Source organism: Elephantulus edwardii, unplaced genomic scaffold, assembly GCF_000299155.1.
Source record: "Elephantulus edwardii isolate Elephantulus edwardi_28Jun2011 unplaced genomic scaffold, EleEdw1.0 scaffold00043, whole genome shotgun sequence".
In the NCBI taxonomy this organism is placed as follows: Eukaryota; Metazoa; Chordata; class Mammalia; order Macroscelidea; family Macroscelididae; genus Elephantulus; species Elephantulus edwardii.
The window spans coordinates 9,310,469-9,321,446 of record NW_006399793.1 but is presented as its reverse complement, the minus strand read 5'-3'; positions in this window follow the sequence as shown (position 1 = coordinate 9,321,446).

Here is a 10,978-nt window from a genome sequence, read left to right as displayed (position 1 = left end):
GCCAGGAGGGACGGGTCCTTGGAGAGGGACATCATGCTTGGGAGGGTGGAGGGACAGCGCAGGAGGGGAAGACCCTCTATGAGATAGATTGATTCAGTGACTGGGGTAATCGGGATGGGAGTGTCAGGGGCAGTGCGGTTGGCGCAGGATATAGCAGGGTTTAGGGCTGTTGTGCATAGGGTCGCTATGCGTCGCAGGCGACTCGATGGCACATAACAACAAAAACAACATATAGTTGTTTACAAACAATTTCTCTCAGTCTATAGGTTTATCTTTCGACATGTTAAAATATTCTTTCTCAAAATAAAGTCTCTTAATTTAATGAAATGCAAGAATTTGCTTTAATTGATTGTTCTTTAAACATTATATGAAAAAATTCTTTACCAAAGACTCAAAATCAAAAGCAAGGGAATTCTGGTGGCAGAGCCTATAAGCAGTTGTGTTGGTAACCCAAATGTGATGTCTCTCTGGTGGTTTAAATCCACTAGCCCTCTGTAAGAGAAAGATGGATAATCTCCTTCTTGAGACATTCTCAAAAAACCCATTTTTTTTCTTCTTTTACGCTGGAATCTCTGAACTTCAGATAAAATTATTTCTTCTCTGTCCATTTCCCCTTTTCCTTCTCTTCCCCACCTTTCTTCTTCCCTTTCTCCTCCTAGTCTCTTTTTTGTTTTCCCTCCTTCTTATCTCTCCTTTTCAGCTTCCTTCCTTCATCCTCACCTAACTCTCCACTTCTTCCTCCATTCCACCTCATTCTTGTTTCTCCCTTCTCTCTCTCTCTTGCCATCATCTTCCTCTGGGTCTTTATTTTCCTTCTTTGCTATTTGTTATTGTTATGTACCAATGAGTTGCAATTAATTTGTAACAGACCCTCCAGCAGGTTTTCAGAGGCAAAAATTCACAAGATTGTAGATCTTTGTCCAATGGTATAGCTGGCAAATTCTAACCATGTGCTTTTGCGCTTATAGTGCAGCTCCTTACACCTGAATTGTTCCAGTATCATTTGTTATAAACACCAACCCTCCTCATGGAACTGCTTTTGTACCACTGTAAAAAAAATTAGTTATATTTTTACAAATTTATACTTCTTTTAAGGTGGTGCCAGAAGAAGTCTATTGAAATAGTCACCCATCTCATTCTGTTGTTGGATAACAAATGTGAAGCCAGGGCATCTACATTTATCCAGCTGTAATGAAACATCTGTCGGCCTTTCCAGCTAAGATAAAGGTCCTGAACTTAAAACACAGAATTAGTCATAGAAGTTTTAATGGATATCAGGCAAAGAAATACACTTTCATCATTCAACTGGAAATGAGAAAATGAAGTAGTGCCTTCCTTTACTTAACAGTGCAAAGTCAGAAAAGAATTATCAAAACATAAAATGAGAGGAAGAATGTGGTTTTGCATGCACATAGACATAAAACATTTATGAAGTATTTACCAAACATCTGAAAAGGAAAAGAGAAATTCCAGAAGTGGGAAAAACAAAAACAAAAAATAGGGGAAGGGAAACTAGTTTTAGAACAAATATTTGATAAAAGAGAGAAAATTAGTTTAAATTTATGATGAATATGAACATGTTGGTATTAAAAAATATAAAAATGGGATAAAAGAGCAACTCAGAGTAAATAGTCATAAAATAAGTATCAATCAATAAGATGTTTGAATAGAAAGGCAGCAGTTAAAAATGTTTGACTAATTTACTGAGATTCTGATTCTTCATTTTTGTTCTTTCTACTACAGCTGTTACTTTATTCATTTGTTATCATCTTCTAATGGTTGGGCAAAGTTCTTGGCTTTTACATCTAAATTGGAACATAAATGACAACTCTCCTTCCAAAAAGATAGCTACTTTGCCTAGCCCAATATGACCTGAATAAATTTCAAAGATCCTATCTCTTTATAAGGACTCTAGTTATATCATGTATTCATTTGGGGGCTACTAGCTTAATGGTTAGTAGTTCAAATTCACCAACAACTAAGCAGAAGAAAGATGAAGTAGTGAGTTTCCATTAAGATTTATAGCCTCAAAAACCCAATGCAAGTTCACTACAAATTGATGATTCCAACTGGGAACTGCCCTCCTCTTTTTGGTTTTGTTTGTTTGTTTGTTTTCTATCCACAGTCTTTGAAATCCACTCTCACTTATTATTAGTTGTCTTTTAATAATTTATACCTTTCTCCTGTTCTCTCACTGTCCTAAAGTTGAAATTATCTCATAAACCATTCTGAAATTAGTTTCCCAAGCTGTAAATCACTTCAGAGAAGAGATGTTTTATCTTTTGTCCATGAGCTGCTGGTGAACCTAAACTGTGTGAGAGGAATGGCTTATGGGTCAAAAGGACAACTTCGTCTTTCCTTCTACCAGTAACTTCTTTCATTCTACTAGTACTCAAAAAAAAGTAAAAGTACTCAAAAGCTGAAATGTAGTTAAGAAGTCATAATGATTTACTAAATAAAGAAGATTCAAACATATTGTAATGAAATGTAAGAGAATATGATGAATTAAACAAAGGCAGAAGCACAAGATGCATCTTATTCATTACAACTTTCCTTTATTAATTATAAGAAATCATCGATTGCCTTGTGCTCATTCCAAAGAAATGGTAGTTCAATAGAAGACAGAATTGACTTAACAATATTAATATCATGTTATTATTGTTATAATGTTGCATCAGAACTGACTCTTAGATGATACTCCATAATGATTTTTCAGAGGCAGTAAATAGCACAGGAAGAGATTGTTTATCTTTCTCCTGCAGAGCAGCTAGTGAATTTGAAGAACATGCGTCCAGGTTGACAGCACACCTATCCATCACTAGGTAATCAGAACTCAATTAATATCATGGGAGCACTGGTGGCCTTGTGACAAGAAGTTGAGCTGCAATCCTGAAGGTACATGATTCAAGGCCACCAGCTGTTTGGTGGAAGAACTATAGACAATCTCCTGTGCATTTAGCTGCCTCTGAAAACCTGCCGGAGGGTAGGCTATGGGTCAGTTCTGACTCAACTGTACATACAACAAAAAAGTAAAATCATGAAATCAGTAATTCAAAATAATTACAGCAACACATACATCAGCAGGGAACTGCTAGAAATTTAATCTACTAACAAATTAAAAAAAGAATGGACACTGCTAGATATCAGTGTTGACACCATATGGATCCAGACTAAAAGCATCAAATAGTTGAAAAGGTTTAAATGATTTTATTTACTGTATAAAGTATGTGGCTATATGTACAATAATGCTGAATTATGGAAAACATTGGGAAGAATGGGAATTCCAGTACACTATGTTGTGTTTATGAGGAACCTATACATTGACCAAGATTCTGTAATTTGAATAGAATAAAAGGATCTTGCATATTTCATAATTAGAAAAGGTGTATATCACGATTTCACCGTACTTATTCACTTTGCATGTTAAGTACATAACCAAATACTTGATGATACGGACATTGCATCAGGATTAGAAGGAAAGTTCATTATCAACATTTCTACACAAATAATACAGTCTTTCTTGCAAAAAATTAAGAAAGTATGAAACACTAACTGATAAAATTAATAGAAGATTTAGATTGAAGTCTGGATCATATCTCAACAATAAGAATACAAAAATCATTACAACTGGACCAATAAGCAATATGATAATTAGAAAAGAGTGGTGTTGTAATGACTTTCTCATATATTGACCCACAATTAATACCCATAGAAGCATTAATCAATAAATCAAAGAAGATATTGACAAAAATATACTACAAATAATATATTGAAAATATTGAAGAGCAAGGATGTGGTTTTGAGGACAAAAATCTGCTTGATTCAAGCAGAGTATTTTAATTCACCTCAAATGCATGTGAAAACTGTGCAAAAATAAAGAAGACTAAAGAATAGATGAATTTGAATTAGCTCTTCAATGGTAAGAGCATTGTGATGCCAACACAAAGGTACACAGTTTGAATCCATTGGTTGTTCCTTGGGAGATCCGCGAGGAAATGGATTGACATCAGGACTGTAATGGTTGGTTCAAGTATGGTAGAGATAATCAGAATGGCACAGAAGAGGGCAGGGATCAGCTCCATTGTTCACAGGGTCACTGAGAGTGACAGTTGACTCTAGAGCACTTCACAACAATAGCAATCACATAGATTTCCAGAAGAGTAAACACATTTCTCTTGGAAGAAGTGTACCCAGAAATCTTAGAAATAAATATGTTAAGACTTCATCTCATATACTTAGGACATGTCAAAAGGACAAAGACCCTGGAGAAGACTATCACATTTGGTAAAATAGAGAATCATCACAAAAGAGGAAGCCATTTAATGACATGGATTAACACAGTAATTGCAACAATGAACTCAAATATGGAAAGTAGCATCAGTATGTTGTAGTACTGGACAATGTTTTCTTCTTCTATAGATAAGGTTTCTTTGAGTGGAAACCAACTAAACACTACCACTAACAATAGTATTCATCTGGCAGGGAATTTTGTCGGTAAAGTACATGAAAAATATAAAATAATATTTTTATTATTTTGTAGAAACTTTGCATGATATTAGTTGTCTGTTATTATGAAAAGAAACAACATTGCATATGTGTAAGGACTTAACATAGATCCAGAAGACATTTGAACATTTGAACCATAAATTTAAGTGTATTTATAATTAGAAACATAGTGTTATTCTAAAGTGTGCATATTAATTTCATATTTGCCAGATTTTTGATCAGAGTGTATATTCATAATTCATTCTGGAAAGATGAGTAGCAAACCAATTATAAGAAGTGTGCGGTCAACAGTGTCCTAAATTTGAAGTATAACCCATGATTTCTGACATCAGAAGTCCTTCCTTTGTTTAGTCCCCTCACTCTTCTATATTCCTTGGGTTCAATGGTTCACTGGAAGTTCTGCCAAAGAATCAGACCCATCAACAGAGAGACTCACATAACTGTAGATATTCAGGCAAGTTTTGCAGACACTGGTGAGCATCAGTGTTTTGTATCTCACCCTAATCCTTTTTAAAATAATAAATACTTCAGCATAAAATAAACAGTTGTTCAATGGCTAGGAAAGACATTTTGAACAATTAACTTTTAACCCTATAGAATTTGTTGGCATTTGGAATGTTAACATTAAATATATAACATAGAATTGATTCTTTCTTAAAATATAAAGTATAACCACTAATAGTTCCTCTATTTAATTCTTAACTAAAATAAGCAATTTTAATCCACTTGCTGCCATTATGGAATAGAGAGATACTATTTTCCCTCTAAAATTTCAGTCTCAGAAACCTGATGGAAGTCTTCCCTGAATTAGAACCCAAAGAGTACCATAGGAATATCTATCTGTGTTTCATTGATTATGCAAAGGTATTTATTTCATTATGTGGAACACAAGCTGTGGCTAACCTTGAAAGGAATATAAATCCCAGAACACTTAATTGTGCTTATGCAAAATCTATACTTAAGCCAGGAGGCAGTCATCAGAACAGAGCAAGGAAACACTGCAGGGTTTAAAATAAAAAAAAGTGAATGCTAAAGAATGCATCCTACATCCGTTCTTTTCAATCTCTATGCAGAACAGAATATCCAGTGGGCTAGACTTTATGAGGAGGAATGTGTCACCAGGATTGGAGGAAGACTCATCAAAAACCTGCATTATACAGACAACACAATCCTTCTTGCTGAAACTAAGTACTTTTGAAGCAGTTGCTGTAGAAGGCCAAAGACTGAAGCCTTCAATATGGATTGAAACTCAACATCAAGAAAATGAACATTCTCACCACTGGACCAAATGACAAAATCATGATAGACAGAGAAGAGATTGAGATTGTTTACAGCACAGCTTGCTTGTTTCCACAATCAACACTCCCACGAGTACAAGCAGACAGAAAATCAAGAGACCAATTGCACTGGGTAAGTATGCTGTCAGGGTTCTCCCAAGAGTACTGTTGAGCAACAGTGTCAGTCTAGAGACTAAAGTGCCCCTGATCTAAGCTAAGTTGTTGTTGTTGTTGTTGTTGTCAGGTGCTGCCAAGTCACCTGAAACTCACAGTAACTCTATATACAACAGCTCTGAAGCCTGTCCTATCCTGAGCCAGTCTCACTGACTCCAACACACCTATCCCTAATGCCCCAGTTACTGTATTAATCCATCTCATCTGAGATCTTCCTATTTACACTGTCCCTCCACCCTTCCAAGAATGATATCCTTCTTCAAGGACTGATTCCTTTTGGCCACATATTCAAAGTATGTGAGACAGAGCTTCACATACTTGATTACGCCCTCTCCAAGCCACACTCTTTGCAATTATTTGCTATGCATCAGACAGCTGGACTAATGATGATAGAAGAATCAATGCCTTTGATTTGTGGTACTAAGGAAGAGTATTAAACATACTATGGAATGCCAAGAGAACAAACAGGTGTCTCCTAGAGAGGGTGAAACCAGGCTGCTCCTTGGAGGCAAGGCTTTTGAACCTTTGTCTCACATACTTTGGCCATGTTGACAGGAGGGACCACTCCTTGGAGACAGACATCATCCTTAGAAGAGTGGAGGGACAGCACAAGAGAGGAAGACCCAGGAACATGGACTTACTCAGTGACTGGGATAACGGTGGTAGTTGAGTCAGAAACAATGAAACTGGCTCAAGATAGAGCAAAGCTCAGAACTGTTGTACACAGGGTGGCTGTGAGTCACAAGCAGCTTGGCAGTACATGAAAACAATAGCTGTCAGATTCATTTCTGCAGTTTGATTATGGCCCATAATCATGGTTCTTGATTAGCTCCTGGAAGCTTCTTGTTATTGTTAGGTGCCATCAAGTGGGATCTGGTTCTTAATGATCTTATGAAAAACAGATATGAACCCTATGTTATCCTGTGTCATCCTTGTCATCTCTGACACTCTTGATTGAGCTCATTGCTTCAATCACTGTGTCAACCAATTTTATCAAGCATCTTCTTCACTTATGTTAACCCTCCACCTTTCAAAGCATGGTATCCCTCTCCAGGGAATAGTCTCACTCAGCAACATGCGCAAAGTATGACACATGAAGCTTTATTACAACTGCCTCTAAGGAGCATTTTGGCTGTGCTTCCTTCAAGACATCTTTTGGCAGTCCATAAAATATTCAGTATTCTCCAACATCACAGCTCAAAGGCATCAAGTTTTCTTCTGACTTCTTTTTAATTTTCCACCTGTGTGCCAGGTGATTGAAAAGATTATAGACTGAGTCAGTGACATCTTTGCTCCTCAGTAACTTGGTAAGGGGACCTGACAGCTGACTTGCCCAGTTCAATACATCTCCTAATCTCTTGACCATGGGGAAACAGAAGTGGCATCCACTTCCTAAATAACTTGTCTTTGGAAACTCTATGAACTTTGATAAATGTCGATAGTTATAGAGGGGCTTCAGGTCCTTTGTTCGTGGGGTCATTATGAGTCATGCTTGAATCGAAGGCAATCAATAACAATAAAAACAACAACATGGGTTAAGCTTATTTTATTTTGCATTTTCTCTTTCTCTGTCTCTCTCTCTGAATGCTATCTGAAGCAACTTCTCAATCAAGATTCTTTTTTTTTAATCATTGCAAAAGTATATTAGTAATTGCAAATGTGCAAAGTGAACCTTATGGTGTGACAACACTTTAAAATCAAACCACTTTTATTTTTTATTTCTTCTAAATAAATGTAACAATAATTGCAAAAATAATGTAAAACACTGTGACAACTATATTAAGACAATCATACTCAAGAATAAATCTACCAATTAAAAAATAAAAGCAGTTTAGGATTAAATAATGAGAGTGCTGAAAAAGAGCCCCCAGACATGTGTCTAGTGCATAGTAGGTCCTTAATGCCTTATTTTCTCCATCCTTCACTATTAGGTACACCTTTCAGGAGCAACAAAAGCACATGCATGTAACAAATATTTTCATATAATAGTGAATCATTATATCAGTATTAACAAACATACAGAAAACCATGCTTTAAATAGTGCTAACATTTATAGAAATGGAAAGATTTAGATTAAAGTTATCTATCAAAAGAGCCTGAGGGGGAAAGACATGATATAACATCCTTCTTAACTAACCCCACTGTGCTGGTGTATGTTTTGAAGTTTCATTGGAGTCATCTAAATTTCTTATGCAAATAAATATTTAAGAACACTAAACATGTTTTTAGCAACATCTAAATATTCTTTGTAAAATAGACATTTACTCACAAGATTAAAAACGCATTCTTCAGTTCTTGTTTGTTTGTTTGCTGTCTATCGTATAACTTAAATGCTCTCTTTCACCACGGTGATGACCCTCGGGATTTTCTGTGCATACTAATTTTGAGAGAATCTATTATTTATTATTTTCTTAATGGTTATATTTTGTGCTTGACAGTTTGGTAAGGTAAATAAATTTTTAAAAATCTCCATTCTTCACACCCTCTCCTGCTGAGCTGCTGTGCCCTATATGCAGATTTCCTTCCAGATTGAATCTTTATCACTGAGTTTCAACACAAGAAATGTAGCAGTTTGCGATGGACATACTGGCACAGCTTTAACGAAAATGGTTTCATGGCCTCCATTATTATTAGAAATGTTTTGGCCCTCTTAACTGGTTTTGCACTCAGAACATCAAGAGAGAGCCTATTTCTGCCAGGCATTAACCAAGTTCCTTTAAATTCAGGAACATTTAGTGAAATATCTTCCCTAAATATAATTTTTGGATCATGAGAAGTTGGGTGTTTTTCATAGATCCAGAAACTTGGAATCCATGGACATGAAGAAAACTAAGACAACTAAAACCTATTTTTTGTTCATCTATCAAAAATGGATCTCAGTCATTTCTCTTTTCATATTTGATCCTAAACTCAAAGCTATTTGGAGTAGCTATAGCCTCTCTCTCAGCTTTAAAAAATTATTATACTTGTATATTTATAAAATTCTAATACAGATACTTTCAATTTCTCTCACTCCCACTCACCCATCAAATTGTACAACTCCTTGATTAATCCCTCCTTTCTCCTGCACATCCTCCTCCTTCTGCTTCCATCTCCCCATCCTTATACTCATTGTACAATAATGTTTTATACAATATTTGTCCTTGTGGGACTGAATTAGTTCACTCAGCATAATGCTCTCCAGTCTCTCCCAAGTTAGGCCATAATTTACAAAATGGTTGCTCCTGCATGCTGCATAGAAATCCATTGTGTGAATGTACCATAATTCTAATTTTTTTCAACTAGTAATGTAAAGAAACTGATACACATTGGTTAACCCTCAAATAGTTCTTTTCCTGATTGATCAAAATGCAAAGTCCTTATGCATATCCGCACCACAGAATCTGAAAAACGTGTAAAAAAAATAAAACCTAATAAATACATGCAGACTGCAGTGTATTGCTATCTTTGCATATTTTTAGGTACTTATTCAGAATTTTCATTTTATAAACGTGGTGAAATATGAGATATAAGATTAACCTCTGCATTAAGATACTACCATATTATGATCCTGATACAGATATCTCACAGATACTTATCAAGAAACATAACAGTTAAAAGAGTGAACTGCAGATATGCATAACACTATAAAATATTTAAAATTTGATGTGACTAGAAAGTGGATAGTTATCTACATTTAAACAATTTGAGTATTACTGAAATCTTCTATGCTTAGTTGTTTATTTAAGTATACAAGGAAGCCTCTCTGATTTCCAGGAACAAATGTTAGCTCTGGCTAACTAAAGTAAAAAAGACATTTATTGAATGTTCATTGGATAATTTCCATCTGGGAAGAATCTTGTACATTAGGATAAAGAATTTAAAGAATATACCACACTGAATAGCACAAATACTGAAGAACCAGAGTTGTAAAATGGGCAGAAATAAAAGTAAGGAAAGAAAAGCCACAAACCAAAACAGAAGAGTCAATTTATTGTGATAATGTTGTTAAAGCTTTACAGTAAATGTATTTGCTGAACTTCCGACTGCACCTCCTTTAATTACTGCCTCACAGAATAGTTCTTTCTGCTTTTATAACTCCTTTTGATTGTTGGAGATTGAAAATCTAAAGAATAAAAATATTCAGTTAAAAGGATCTTGATCATATTATGAAGCTCTGGCAACAGATGAAAAGTCAAATGACATGTTTTAATAATTAAATGTTATGAACAGACTCCTTGGTCAAGCTAAGTTGCAAACTCTGAACACAAAGCACGTAAAAAAATAACTGTTTACAGAGTCACAGTAGTTTTCAGCTGGAAAGAATCTTGTCTAATAGAATACGGAATTTAAAATCCAGAGAAGATAATAAACTTTTCTGAGTATAATTTAATAAGAGGCTCAGTGTCCTTTTCTTTCTTCTCACTAAGCTTATAGCACTAACATGAATTTTATAACATGATTAAGAAGCAAAATCAATATGTATCTACTAAAATATAACAAACTTTAAATAGAATAATTATGTTCAAATATGAAATTGAATGGAACCTATAATTTAAGTTCAGTATAAAATTTTTTAAAAGTTCATAATTATCTTTCAAAGATTCAGCAGCAGCTTCATTATATGATATAGCTGTACTGTTCAATATGCTACCACTACATACATATGTTCATCTATTCAACACTTGAAATATATCTGCCTAAAACAACTTTATCCTTAAGTATAAAATACACAGCAAATTTAAATATTGATAATAAAAATTTTCGTAATATTGTTTATATTGTTTATGTTCCTGAGATAATGGTTTTTTTATGTATTTTGTTAAGCAAGTCAATGAAGGTCAAAGTATAAACTTAGCTTCATTAGTTTAGAAAATATCTGAAAGTCATATTGAAGAGGAAAGAAGTAAAAAGAAAAGCAGATACATAAAATTAATTTGTCCAAAGAAATAATGGACTTCATAAACTTCTGTCTCCATGATTCTGGTAACAGAAAATTTTGATGATATTAACTACCACTGCTCTTTGCTTTGACAGTAATA